A 14842-nucleotide genomic window follows, 5' to 3' on the forward strand; every position below is an offset into this window, starting at 1 on the left:
AACGGTAAAATGGACGGAGCCATGTATCGTGAAATCCTGAACGACAACCTCCTTCTCTCTGCCAGGAAACTGAAAATGGGTCGTGGATGGGTGTTCCAGCACGACAATGACCCAAAACATGCAGCAAAGGCAACAAAGGAGTGGCTCAAGAAGAAGCACATTAAGGTCATGGAGTGGCCTAGTCAGTCTCCGGACCTTAATCCAATAGAAAACCTATGGAGGGAGCTCAAGCTCAGAGTTGCACAGAGACAGCCTCGAAACCTTAGGGATTTAGGGCCCGTTTCCACTATCGTGAATCCGCATGCGTTGCCCGCATGCGGATTCGCACAGTCAGTACAAGTGGATGGGACTGTTTCCACTTGTGCGTTTCCCCGCACGTTTTTCTGTGCAGAAAAAATCTGCAGGGTAGGGGCCTCAGAATTCGCCTGCGTGTGGAATGCAGGTGAATCGCACGCAATGTATTTAATAGGGAAATCGCATGCGTTTTCCCCATGCATTTTTTGCCGCGATTTCGCATGCGATTTCGCATAGGTACCCATGTTAATTCACACAGGCAGTGACATGGTTAAAATCGCATACAGCCTTACCTATGCGAAATCGCATGCGAAATCGCATGCGAAATCGCGGCAAAAAACGCATGCGGAATCGCACCCGCAAGCGATTTGCCTGCGGTGATTCGCCGGCGATTTCGTAACGCTATAGTGGAAACGGGGCCTTAGAGATGATCTGCAAAGAGGAGTGGACCAACATTCCTCCTAAAATGTGTGCAAACTTGGTCATCAATTACAAGAAACGTTTGACCTCTGTGCTTGCAAACAAGGGTTTTTCCACTAAGTATTAAGTCTTTTATTGTTAGAGGGTTCAAAAACTTATTTCACTCAATGAAATGCAAATCAGTTGCTATCTTTTATTTAAGGTTATTTTTTCGATTTTCCTTTTGATGTGCTATCTGCCACTGTTAAAATAAACCTACCATTGAAATGATACTGTTCTGAGACTTTTCATTTCTTTGTCATTGGACAAACTTACAAAATCAGTGAGGGGTCAAATAATTATTTCCTCCACTGTATAGACATATTGCAATGGTAGGGATTAGATTGTGAGCTCCTTTGAGGGACAGTTAGTGACAAGATGTATATATACACTGTACAGCGCTGCGTAATATGTCGGCGCTATATAAATACTAAATAATAATAATATATATATATTTTATTGAATTTCAATAGCTGAGCAACTTCAACATACACCTTCACCTCATAACAAATAGTCTTTTTGCGATTTGGTTTACCTTTCTCACAATTTTCCTTAGCAATTCATCTTGTGATGGTAAGATTCCTGAAACTCTGTTCTGATTTACTATCTGAGGGCCCTTTTCATCTGCAAAACACTTGCATTTGCGACCTATTTTGATTTGCGTTTTTTTTATGCGTTCGCTTTTTTTGATTGGCAAGTGTTGTCTTGTTTTCTGAAAATAGATACTAGTTATTAAATCGAATCAAAACGCAATTCTATGTGTTTTTCTTGCGTTCCTATACTTTACATTGAAATGCAAAACGCATCATAATCTCACAGACATGCGTTTGCGTGTTTTTGTTTTTTTTTTCAAATTGGAACGCAGCAGTGGAAGAAGCTACCCAAGATTTTTATTTGAAACAGGCTGCACTTAATCAGCAAACGCATGTGTATTGCGTTTTTGGCAAAAACGCAGCTAGTGGAAAAGGGCCCTCACTCTCCATGCCTGCTCCTATTCATGTTCTACTTCGTCTTGATTCTAGTTGTACATGGTTGTGCATCATTTTCATTTCTGTTCTTTGTATAGTGATTTTTGGGGTCTATGGCTACTTGCTTCTAGTTATTTTTTGAGTCGTTTGCTGTATTTTTCCTGTAACCGTTTTTCTTGCTGTAAAAATGTTCTATTACAAAACTATTACTTAAAATGTATATACATTTACAGTATATCTTGACCCTTTTGTGTTAGTTGCTACATCTACTTATATTCAGAGATCGGATTCCTGCTGTGGAATCCATTAGAGTGCAAAGGCAATAAGGGTAACTACTGTATACTGCAGGACTGTTCAGTGGTGTGTTGTGGTGTAATGGCTGTATTGTAACAAGGCTTTCCGCACTGCAATTCCCCACCTATGCAACGTTCACCGTGTGGCTGCGATCCAGCACACTGCATGGAGTATATTGCCACAAACCCTACAAGTTGACGGTGACAGCGAAACATACTCTTTATTGAATGTATGCTTCACTGTATGTGATGCAACGCATGGGTAAACGTGAGGCAGGAATTTCCAGTTCTGCTGTTACAGGAAATGCAACACCCACTGTGAACCTAGCCTAAGACATCTAGGCCTATAACTGAACATTGTTGTCCTGTACTATGGATCCCAGCTAGAGATGGCTCGAACCTCCGATTTTAGGTTCGCGAACCTCGAACGCAAACTTCCGCAAAAGTTAACAAACCGGTGAACATCGCAGACTTCAATGGGCAGGCGAACTTTCAAAACTACAAACACTAATTCTGGCCACAAAAGTGATGGAAAAGATGTTTCAAGGGGTATAACACCTGGAGGGGGGCATGGCGGAGTGGGATACACGCCAAAAGTCCTGGGGAAAATTACGGTTTTGATGCACATCAGGGTTTTAAGGGCAGAAATCACATTGCATTGATAAATTGGAGGCATAAAGTGCTTTAAAACATGTTGTGTGTGTATACATCATCATATGCACTAATGGACCGCCACTCACTTACTATATAAATCTTTATTATATCAAAGGTGATTATACACAACAATACTTTCCCTCAGACCCCCACCCCTTAAAACTCCCATCCCAACGCTGGACTAACAGGAGCGCTCCTGGTCACACCATACACATCCAACCTTCATTCATCAACCATAGAATTTTCCAATCCCTACTGGCTAAACAAATGGAGGTAATTGCATGACAACAGTTCCGCCAAGGCACGTCCGCCTATCTGTATTCACTCCGGAATATACAATGTAATGATTCCTCATGCAGCACTTTGTCACAGTTCAGAGTATGTCTTCAGCAACTGCGCCCAACCTCTGCAAATCACATATCTTTCAACGCTTCCTTATGGAGTTAATCATAGGCTTCCCTCGACACACCATACCATCATAAGCCCTCTGGCTCTCCACACGGCTGTATGGCCTCTAGTGTTTCCCTCAGCATAAAGGTATTACCTTCTCGCTGCCTCAGTTGATGGTCGTCAAGGCTTCTGACTGCGGCGTCCCGCAGTATACAGGTACCTGTGTGTGTATGATGTTTAGCCGGCTTGTACCCTGTCATGCATCCCCTTCGTGCAGACGCCTGGAGCAGCCCTCCATCACCAGCGTATTGGCCACGCCCACATACGCGTTACGCCCACCAACGTGAGCTTCGTCAGTGTGATGACGCTGTGACTGGGTCATAACGGGAACACCCTCTTCTATTTAAAACAAAACTGTCTTCCTTCCACGCCTTCCTCTGAGTCATTTCTGATTCTGCGCTCTATATCCTTAATGTGACTTTGCTCCACAGATCCATCTTCTGATGTTATAGATAGTACTATCCAGGAACGTGGCTACATGTCATAGAAACAATAGAGTCTCAGAGTTCGTGCTGTATAAAGTTTAATAATCCGGTGCCACTTTGTTGTTTTTATTTTCTTCATGGTGATTATAAATGTTTTAGTTGTTAAATATGTAATTCATTTTTATACTCATATCTATCCCTTTTCCCCGTTTTCTGTCCCATTTTCCACCATTAGCCTCCAAGCGGCCTGCACTTCTGCAGGCAGCTTCATGCATTTTCATCTACATCTTCCATAGGGATCTTCTCATCACGCCTATTCCAGGGATACATACAACCAATCTGCACAACATCCATGACACCTATTTCCTAGTTCTTAATTCAAGCATCCTCAGCACCAATATTGATACATTTCGCAGCATCCCTGCAATCCAGATTAGTTCTCAGCAATAGTCACACCTAATCAAATCCCACCTATTCATAGAGGGGGAGATGAATACATACACTCCTAACAAAAACTACAAATTTTACCCATATTCTTTCAAGAAATGGACCAAATTCAGCTCAGAATTGAGTCCTCGTGGGATTAAAGTTCCCAAAGTGTAAATCCATCTATTCTCTATCTGGTATAGTAATTTTTCAAAGTCTCCTCCCCGTGTGCTCCTTTTTGGTTTAATAATACATTTGTACCTCAAACAATCTGGATTGCTATCATGAAATACCGCGAAATGTGTACCCAACGGGCTTTTTTCATCCGCAGCAGCAATGTTTCCTACATGTTCCCCAATTCTTTCTTTAATCTTTCTCTTTGTTTTCCCTATATACTTCAGTCCGCAAGGGCAAGTAATCATATATATCACACCCTCAGAGTTACAGCTCACAAAGCTCCTGATGTCATATTTTTTATTGCCTTTCGAATTTTCAAACTCATTTGTTTTATCCACTAATTTGCAATACTTACAAGACCCACATGGGAACATCCCAACTGGAATGGGGCCCAAAAACCCTCTCCCCCAGTTTGGGTCTATGTTTTTGGAATGCACCTCAGCCCTCACCAAAGCGTCTTTAAGATTTGGGGCCCTTCTTGAGGTCATAAGCGGGTAAGGGCCTACGATTTTGGAAAGATCAGGATCCAAACTCAGGATATGCCAGTGTTTTTCCAACACCTTCCTGAGCTGGGGCCAGTGAGACCCATATGTAGTTATGAATCTCACCTTCCCCTGCCCTAAATTCTTAGTTTTGTTTTTCTTTCTCAGAACGCCGTCACGATCGATTGTACCGACCCGCTCTCTGGCATCGTTTAGTACCTGTTCAGGATACCCGCGTTTTTTGAAACGTTCACACATTTTCTCTACTTCTATCCCGAATTCTTCCTCTTCCGAACAATTCCGACGTATTCTCACGAGCTGACCATAAGGTATACCCCATTTCTGACTCCTTGGGTGAAAGCTTGAGGCATGAAGATATGTGTTTCCTGCTGTCTCTTTCCTGAAAATGGTTGTCTCAAGTCTACCTCTTCTTTTCATTATCATCACGTCCAAAAAGGACAACTTATCATTTTCTATACTGTATGTTACCCTTAAATTTCTGGAGTTGAGATTTAAATCCTCCAAAAATGTCACCAAATTGTTTCGTGGTCCCCTCCAGACGAGGAAGACGTCGTCTATGTAACGAAGCCAGAGGGCGGCGTGTGCGCCAAACAGGGGGTGGGTGTATACATCACCCCTCTCCCATGCCCCCAAATGCAAGCATGCATAGGCCGGCGCACACGCCGCCCCCATCGACGTCCCCCTCGTCTGTCGGTACATTGACCTGTCCGCCATAAAACAGTTATTTTGCAATACCAACTCCAACAGTTCAATCACTGTATTATTCCTATTGGGCATCCATCCTCTGTATTGTGCTAGGAAATACCTAGCCGCCTCAATACCCACCTCATGAGGGACTGAAGTATATAGGGACTCTATGTCTACACTTACTAGCAGGTCATCATCTTCAATCTGAAAATCCTTAATTAAGTTCAAAAGTTCAGTGGTATCTTTAATGAAGGATGGCAATTCCTCTACCAGGCCTTTCAGGTTCTCATCTATGAAAATTCCTACCTTTTCTAATGGTCCATCTATTGCAGCTACGATGGGTCTTCCCGGGGGATTATCCCTATCTTTATGGATTTTAGGTATTAAATACAATACCGGGATTTTATAATGTTGTAACTTCATAAAATTATACTCAGCTGCTGAGATCGAACCTTCCATTAAAGCTTGTTCCAAAATGCTGTCCCTTTTCTTGACTATCTTAGGGAATGGATTGTCACGTAATTTCATATATGTGTCCTGACAATTAAGCTGTCTCTCCATTTCTTTGAAATATGACTCTTTACTCCACAGGACAATGTTGCCCCCCTTATCACTTCCACGGATAACGATGTCATCTGCCTCTCTCAATTCAAGAACTGCCTGTCTCTCCAAAGGGGATAGGTTATCATACCTTGGTCCCCAGTGTATAAATTCCAGGTCTCGACTGACCAAATCAGAAAAGACCTTAATATTTTTATCCATGGAGAGTGGAGGCATGTATCTCGACCGTTTTTTAAGATCCGAGTAGATCACAGCATCATCCATGATTTCGTGCAAGGGGGTGGGCGGGGGGGCCCCTTCATCCATCAGACCCTCCAGATCTCTTAATATTGACCTCTCTTCTAGGGATCTGATATTTGGTACATTGTCTAGGGTTTCTTCAGGTAAAAGGGACAAATTTTCTTTTTTGGCAAACATCTTTTTAAACAAAACATTTCTCAGGAAAAACTGGAAATCCTTGTATGTATCGAAGGGGTCTCCTCCACAGACTGGAGAGAAAGATAGTCCCTTATTAAGCACAGAAAAATGCTGTTCCTTTAATTCAAATTTAGTCAAATTTACTATGTTGTTTTTATCCTCTCTGTCTTCAGAGTCCCCATATTTTTCTATTCTCTGTGTGTTTTGCCTTTCCTGTACGGTTGAACCCTCTTCTTCAGTATGGGCTGTATTTCTTTGTCCCAATTCCTTCTCCCTCTGTGTCCTCTCCCCCTCCCCCTCCCAGATTGTCTGTCTGGTTTTCCTACTCTTTCCTCTCCTTCTCCTTCTTCTTCCTCTTCTGTTTCCTCTCCATTCCCTAAAAAAGAGATCGATTTCCCAGAGGCGGTAGGTGAACTATCGGGGCTCCCATCCTCCTGTGGTCTCCTCCCCCTACTCCTGGATCTGGATCTTGCTCTACCATAATTACAGTTGTAGTATTCACCATCCTTCCATTCATTTACATCAATCTGAAACTTGTTCTGCTTGACCATCTTAATCTTTTTCTGGGTTGCTTCTACCTCCCTTTTGACCATGTCATTTAATTTGGCAAAATCTGCATGTGATCTATGACCTTCAAGGTGTGCTATACTTTCTGCCGTCTCTGATTTTAATGTATCAAGTTGAATGGTCTCTTCCTCTATCATGATACGCATCACATTTAAATCATTCTCAATTGCCATCTTTTTCCATTTAGTCATAAAACGGGGATTTCTTAAATGCCCGGCAGGAACAAACCTGTTCCTCATTCCCCATGGGACTACCCCCTTGTCCACATAAGATTGCATCGTCTGAACACTCCACTTTCGTCTTAGATGTCTTAACAATAATTTCTTATGTAGCCGAAACAATCTTTTCAGATCTTTTAAATCATCTTGACTCTCTTTGCTAGTTTCCTGAAAGGCAGAGGATATATCAGAATCGATCTCTGACCCTAACACATATGCCATGGTGTTTTGACAGTTCAATTAATTAAAATGATGATAAAATTCCCACCCTTTCAGTAGGGGTTTGACAGGATCAATGCTGTTTACACCTCTTTGGAAAATCACACAGATCGTGCATCACAGAAAATCATCCCCTTTGGAGAGACAGGCAGTTCTTGAATTGAGAGAGGCAGATGACATCGTTATCCGTGGAAGTGATAAGGGGGGCAACATTGTCCTGTGGAGTAAAGAGTCATATTTCAAAGAAATGGAGAGACAGCTTAATTGTCAGGACACATATATGAAATTACGTGACAATCCTTTTACTAAGAAAGTCAAGAAAAGGGACAGCATTTTGGAACATGCTTTAATGGAAGGTTCGATCTCAGCAGCTGAGTATAATTTTATGAAGTTACAACATTATAAAATCCCGGTATTGTATTTAATACCTAAAATCCATAAAGATAGGGATAATCCCCCGGGAAGACCCATCGTAGCTGCAATAGATGGACCATTAGAAAAGGTAGGAATTTTCATAGATGAGAACCTGAAAGGCCTGGTAGAGGAATTGCCATCCTTCATTAAAGATACCACTGAACTTTTGAACTTAATTAAGGATTTTCAGATTGAAGATGATGACCTGCTAGTAAGTGTAGACATAGAGTCCCTATATACTTCAGTCCCTCATGAGGTGGGTATTGAGGCGGCTAGGTATTTCCTAGCACAATACAGAGGATGGATGCCCAATAGGAATAATACAGTGATTGAACTGTTGGAGTTGGTATTGCAAAATAACTGTTTTATGGCGGACAGGTCAATGTACCGACAGACGAGGGGGCGTCGATGGGGGCGGCGTGTGCGCCGGCCTATGCATGCTTGCATTTGGGGGCATGGGAGAGGGGTGATGTATACACCCACCCCCTGTTTGGCGCACACGCCGCCCTCTGGCTTCGTTACATAGACGACGTCTTCCTCGTCTAGAGGGGACCACGAAACAATTTGGTGACATTTTTGGAGGATTTAAATCTCAACTCCAGAAATTTAAGGGTAACATACAGTATAGAAAATGATAAGTTGTCCTTTTTGGACGTGATGATAATGAAAAGAAGAGGTAGACTTGAGACAACCATTTTCAGGAAAGAGACAGCAGGAAACACATATCTTCATGCCTCAAGCTTTCACCCAAGGAGTCAGAAATGGGGTATACCTTATGGTCAGCTCGTGAGAATACGTCGGAATTGTTCGGAAGAGGAAGAATTCGGGATAGAAGTAGAGAAAATGTGTGAACGTTTCAAAAAACGCGGGTATCCTGAACAGGTACTAAACGATGCCAGAGAGCGGGTCGGTACAATCGATCGTGACGGCGTTCTGAGAAAGAAAAACAAAACTAAGAATTTAGGGCAGGGGAAGGTGAGATTCATAACTACATATGGGTCTCACTGGCCCCAGCTCAGGAAGGTGTTGGAAAAACACTGGCATATCCTGAGTTTGGATCCTGATCTTTCCAAAATCGTAGGCCCTTACCCGCTTATGACCTCAAGAAGGGCCCCAAATCTTAAAGACGCTTTGGTGAGGGCTGAGGTGCATTCCAAAAACATAGACCCAAACTGGGGGAGAGGGTTTTTGGGCCCCATTCCAGTTGGGATGTTCCCATGTGGGTCTTGTTAGTATTGCAAATTAGTGGATAAAACAAATGAGTTTGAAAATTCGAAAGGCAATAAAAAATATGACATCAGGAGCTTTGTGAGCTGTAACTCTGAGGGTGTGATATATATGATTACTTGCCCTTGCGGACTGAAGTATATAGGGAAAACAAAGAGAAAGATTAAAGAAAGAATTGGGGAACATGTAGGAAACATTGCTGCTGCGGATGAAAAAAGCCCGTTGGGTACACATTTCGCGGTATTTCATGATAGCAATCCAGATTGTTTGAGGTACAAATGTATTATTAAACCAAAAAGGAGCACACGGGGAGGAGACTTTGAAAAATTACTATACCAGATAGAGAATAGATGGATTTACACTTTGGGAACTTTAATCCCACAAGGACTCAATTCTGAGCTGAATTTGGTCCATTTCTTGAAAGAATATGGGTAAAATTAGTAGTTTTTGTTAGGAGTGTATGTATTCATCTCCCCCTCTATGAATAGGTGGGATTTGATTAGGTGTGACTATTGCTGAGAACTAATCTGGATTGCAGGGATGCTGCGAAATGTATCAATATTGGTGCTGAGGATGCTTGAATTAAGAACTAGGAAATAGGTGTCATGGATGTTGTGCAGATTGGTTGTATGTATCCCTGGAATAGGCGTGATGAGAAGATCCCTATGGAAGATGTAGATGAAAATGCATGAAGCTGCCTGCAGAAGTGCAGGCCGCTTGGAGGCTAATGGTGGAAAATGGGACAGAAAACGGGGAAAAGGGATAGATATGAGTATAAAAATGAATTACATATTTAACAACTAAAACATTTATAATCACCATGAAGAAAATAAAAACAACAAAGTGGCACCGGATTATTAAACTTTATACAGCACGAACTCTGAGACTCTATTGTTTCTATGACATGTAGCCACGTTTCTGGATAGTACTATCTATAACATCAGAAGATGGATCTGTGGAGCAAAGTCACATTAAGGATATAGAGCGCAGAATCAGAAATGACTCAGAGGAAGGCGTGGAAGGAAGACAGTTTTGTTTTAAATAGAAGAGGGTGTTCCCGTTATGACCCAGTCACAGCGTCATCACACTGACGAAGCTCACGTTGGTGGGCGTAACGCGTATGTGGGCGTGGCCAATACGCTGGTGATGGAGGGCTGCTCCAGGCGTCTGCACGAAGGGGATGCATGACAGGGTACAAGCCGGCTAAACATCATACACACACAGGTACCTGTATACTGCGGGACGCCGCAGTCAGAAGCCTTGACGACCATCAACTGAGGCAGCGAGAAGGTAATACCTTTATGCTGAGGGAAACACTAGAGGCCATACAGCCGTGTGGAGAGCCAGAGGGCTTATGATGGTATGGTGTGTCGAGGGAAGCCTATGATTAACTCCATAAGGAAGCGTTGAAAGATATGTGATTTGCAGAGGTTGGGCGCAGTTGCTGAAGACATACTCTGAACTGTGACAAAGTGCTGCATGAGGAATCATTACATTGTATATTCCGGAGTGAATACAGATAGGCGGACGTGCCTTGGCGGAACTGTTGTCATGCAATTACCTCCATTTGTTTAGCCAGTAGGGATTGGAAAATTCTATGGTTGATGAATGAAGGTTGGATGTGTATGGTGTGACCAGGAGCGCTCCTGTTAGTCCAGCGTTGGGATGGGAGTTTTAAGGGGTGGGGGTCTGAGGGAAAGTATTGTTGTGTATAATCACCTTTGATATAATAAAGATTTATATAGTAAGTGAGTGGCGGTCCATTAGTGCATATGATGTTCGGAAGAGTTTGGTCCGGCCTTCCCCCACAGCTGTGAGGTTTTACTAAATAAGTAATTGATCTGTGCTCCAGATTGGAGTTGTCTGTGTGTATACATCAATCAGGTAGTGTAATTAGTGTACTGCTTCACACTGACAGACCAAACTCACTGTGTAACACACCGCATACAGCTGTTTGTGTAGTGATGGCCGTGCTAGACTGGTGCGCACGATGGCGCTTTTCAAGCCCGTATGGTTAGGCTGAGGTAGCTCAATGACAGAACAGCGACTGTCCAGCTGATCGAATTTGGTCTGTCCACAATGAAGCAACAACCTTATTATCTTGGGTCAGGTGTGCCCCCCCCCCCAACACACTCATATAGCCGGTCATTGCTTCTTTGTGATACGCAAGCCCCTTCACTGTGGCAAGGTAATAATCACGAAGGCGAATTGACACATGTGCATGCCTTTTTGTTTTGATGTTGCAGCCCCAGTGCATCCAGAAAAAATTAGGCAGGCATGTACTCGCACCAGAAAAATTATTGTTTTTGTTCTGAATCCACCTGGAGTCCTGGACCCTGTTGGTGGCGGGGGGGAAGGCAGTCAAGCGGCCTGCAGGCAGAGATGCTGTTTGGGAGACTGACTTAGTCTTGGGGTAGGCAGCAGCGGCCGGCAGGCAGGCAGAGATGCTGTGTGGCGACTGACTTATCTTTCGGGCAGGCATCCACACAGTGTGCAGGCAAAGATGCTGTGTGTGGGGACTGACTTAGTCTTCAGGGAGGGAGTAGCCCTCCGGTATCCATGCCTCATTCATTTTAATAAAGGTGGGGTACTGAACACTTTTTTTGACCTAGGTGACTTCTCTTCTCACTGACAATGCCTCCAGCTGCACTGAAGGTCCTTTCTAGGACGCTTGAGGCAGGGCAAGCCAGAAGTTGGATGGCAAATTGTGACAGCTCTGGCCACAGGTCAAGCCTGCGCACCCAGTAATAATAATAATGGCAGTATTTGTATAGCGCCTTTCTCCTGTCGGACTCAAAGCGCTTGCGAGACAGCTACTAGAGCGCACTCAGTAGGCAGTAGCAGTGTTAGGGAGTCTTGCCCAATGAACTCCTTACTGAATTACTGGCTTACTGAACAGGCAGAGCCGAGATTCGAACCCAGGTCTCCCATGTCAGAGGCAGAGCCCTTAACCAGTACACCATCCAGCCACTGCAGTAGTCCAGGGGATCATCGCTGCTCACACTGTCGATAGTTCTTTCACTACCATTGTTAAAGAAAGGGTACGGCCAGGGAATCAGGGTTCGATTCCGGTCCGGAGTGGGAGCCTGAGAAACTGCTACCACCACACATCCAAGGAAGGCAGCAGGCACGGCACGCAAGTACTGACTCAGGGAGGTAGTGAAAAAAAATAACAATACAGGACTCTTTCGAGGCCCTGTATAATGAGTACACTTGAAATCCTTTAAAGGGAATCTGTAATGGAGGGTAAGTCTGCCATTCATTCTACTGTGTGATCAACTCTCTTTGGTACTTTCTGCACCATGGTGACCACGGGTAACGGCCGGGGAATCAGGGTTTGATTCTGGTCCGGAGTGGGAGCCTGAGAAACGGTTACCACCACACATCCAAGGAAGGACCCAATGTGCTGTATAAGTAATGTATCTGCCCTAATCGTGCTTTGCAGACCAGGCATCTGTGGTCAGATGGACCCTGACCCAACTCTGTGTGCCAGAGATGACACCACTTGCCACAGTAAAGTTTGAGTATCGCCTTTTTAGAAAAATTGCGGCCTGGTATCAATGTGCAGTCACAGATGCAGTGAAAAGTATACACTGACTGGTATATAAAGCTGTTTGCAGTCACACAGGTGCAGTGAAAAGGTATGCCGTGACTGCTGGTATAACCATGTGCAGTGAAAATGGATACACTGACTGCTGGTATATAAAACAGCGTGCGGTCACACAGATGCAGTGAAAGGTATGCAGTGACTGGTATTATAATACAATGTGCAGCAGTCACACAGGTGCAATGAAAACGTAGGCACTGAATGTGCTGGGCCTGGCACAGTATGGCAATTAGCAAGGGCCAGCTGCGAAAGACAGGGCTGTATATGCAGTGTCAGTGGACCACACAAAAAAAAACGCATTCAAGAACATAAGCTCTCAAAAGAGTTGTTTTGGGCTGCTTTTTAGCAATAAATATCAGCAAGGAGCAAGTTAACAGACCTCCTAACTATCGCTTTCCCTATCTCTCCAATGTCTCTCCCTTCTCTCACTAAAGCCCCATCTACACGATACGATTCTTTATACGATTCGATTACGATTCTATTTACGATCCGATTAAATCCAACATGTCCGATCGGGATTCGATTCCATTCAATTCGATTTGCCATTGCAAAACAATGGCAAATCGAATTGAATCGAATCGAATCCCGATCGGACATGTTGGATTTAATCGGATCGTAAATAGAATCGTAATCGAATCGTATAAAGAATCGTATAGTGTAGATGGGGCTTTATCAGCAGCAGACAGAGTGAGAAAATGGCCCATGCTGCTGCCTTTTATAAGGGGGGGGAGGGTCCAGGAGGGAGTGCAGCCTGATTGGTCCAGGAGGGAGTGCAGCCTGATTGGCTGCCATGTGTCTGCTGACTGTGATGTGTAGAGGGTCAAAGTTTAGCCCAATGATGTAGTTTAGGGGGTGGGTTCGAACCGGCCATCTCTACTCCCAGCTGCCGGTCTTGCTCCTACACTTGTCCTGCTCCTGTTCAGCTTACTTTCCATGTTAGTCCTTTTTCTGGTCCAAGCTACCATGGGTTGTATATAATTAGTATGTATCTTATTGTATTTAGGGTTTGTTTTTGGTTCCAGTTACTGTTTACAGTATCACATTTCTGCTGTTTACATGCATTTACCATAAATACTTTATATGCTTATATACTTGTCTGTGAGGGTCTATAACTGTCACATCAACTATACTGTACAAGCTGGGATTGTAACATGTTTGGAGTTATGCAAACATGCAGCCATGTCAGTGCTGAAGGCAATATGACTAAATCCTGAGAGGCGTACATTTAAAAGTTGCGGTCAAATTTGGGCATGATTTATCGGCAAAAGAAAAATATCGGTAATTTAAAATTATCAATAAATAACAGTATTTATAATGTAAAATCATTAATTCCAATTATTACCGGTTTAAAACAGATGGGGAGTTGAAAACGAAAATATAATAACGTTAAATATCGTAATGTAATTTGACAATACAGCTTAATCCAACCTTACTCTCACACAGAATCTTCCCTTGGTGGTGCCTAACCCTAACTACCCCCCTGGTGGTGCCTAACCCTAACCTCCCATGGTGGTGCCTAACCTTAACTATACCTAACCCTACTCTGACACAGAACCCTCCCTGTACCTATCCCTAACCCCTAGACCACCCTGGTGGTGCCTAACCCTAACCATCCCCCTGGTGGTACCTAACCCTAACCACCCCCTAGTGGTGTCTAACCCTAAAACTCCCCTGGTGGTGCCTAACCCTAACCCTTTCCCCTGCATAAACAACCTTTTACACATAGAAAGGATAATATTGTAATAACACATTATCGTAAATAAATCATTACATATAATGACCTATAATCCAATTGCATCATTACACTTTTTTTGTAATGTCACATCGATATAATCCACATATATTGATATATTCGTGACCTAATAAAATGCAATTGTCTCTGCATCCCATGTCCCCATGTGTGTTTTTGTAGTGCGCATGTGCAGGGAAAGATGCAGGCACTGAACAGGAAAACAGGCCAGAAGGGGTGGGCGTGTGTGGGTGCGCGAGGCGGTTGCATGAGTGCTGATATGCGCAGTGACAGACCTAGCCCATTTTTTAAATGGGCTAAGGTCACTAGTTACATATAATGACCTATTATCGTAATTACACCATTACACATTTTTTTATCATAATGTCACATACTGTATATTGACATAATCCACATATATCGATTTATATTAGTGAAATATCATAATAAACATACACAATATCAGAGAATGAAAGTCTAGCTTTAGTTTCACAAACCTCTATTTATCAATCGTACTTTATTGTTGTAGATAAAATTTCGATGTTTC

The 14842-nt window shown here is 43.2% G+C and overlaps 1 protein-coding gene across 2 annotated transcripts in view; it reads right to left on the minus strand.

Moving 5' to 3' along the window:
• Positions 1-14842, minus strand: part of LOC137544516 (amine oxidase [flavin-containing] B-like) — a 203855-nt gene that overhangs the window by 77238 nt on the left and 111775 nt on the right. The gene's annotated exons all lie outside the window — the stretch shown is intronic.

Source organism: Hyperolius riggenbachi, chromosome 2 (assembly GCF_040937935.1).
Source record: "Hyperolius riggenbachi isolate aHypRig1 chromosome 2, aHypRig1.pri, whole genome shotgun sequence".
Lineage (NCBI taxonomy): Eukaryota > Metazoa > Chordata > Amphibia > Anura > Hyperoliidae > Hyperolius > Hyperolius riggenbachi.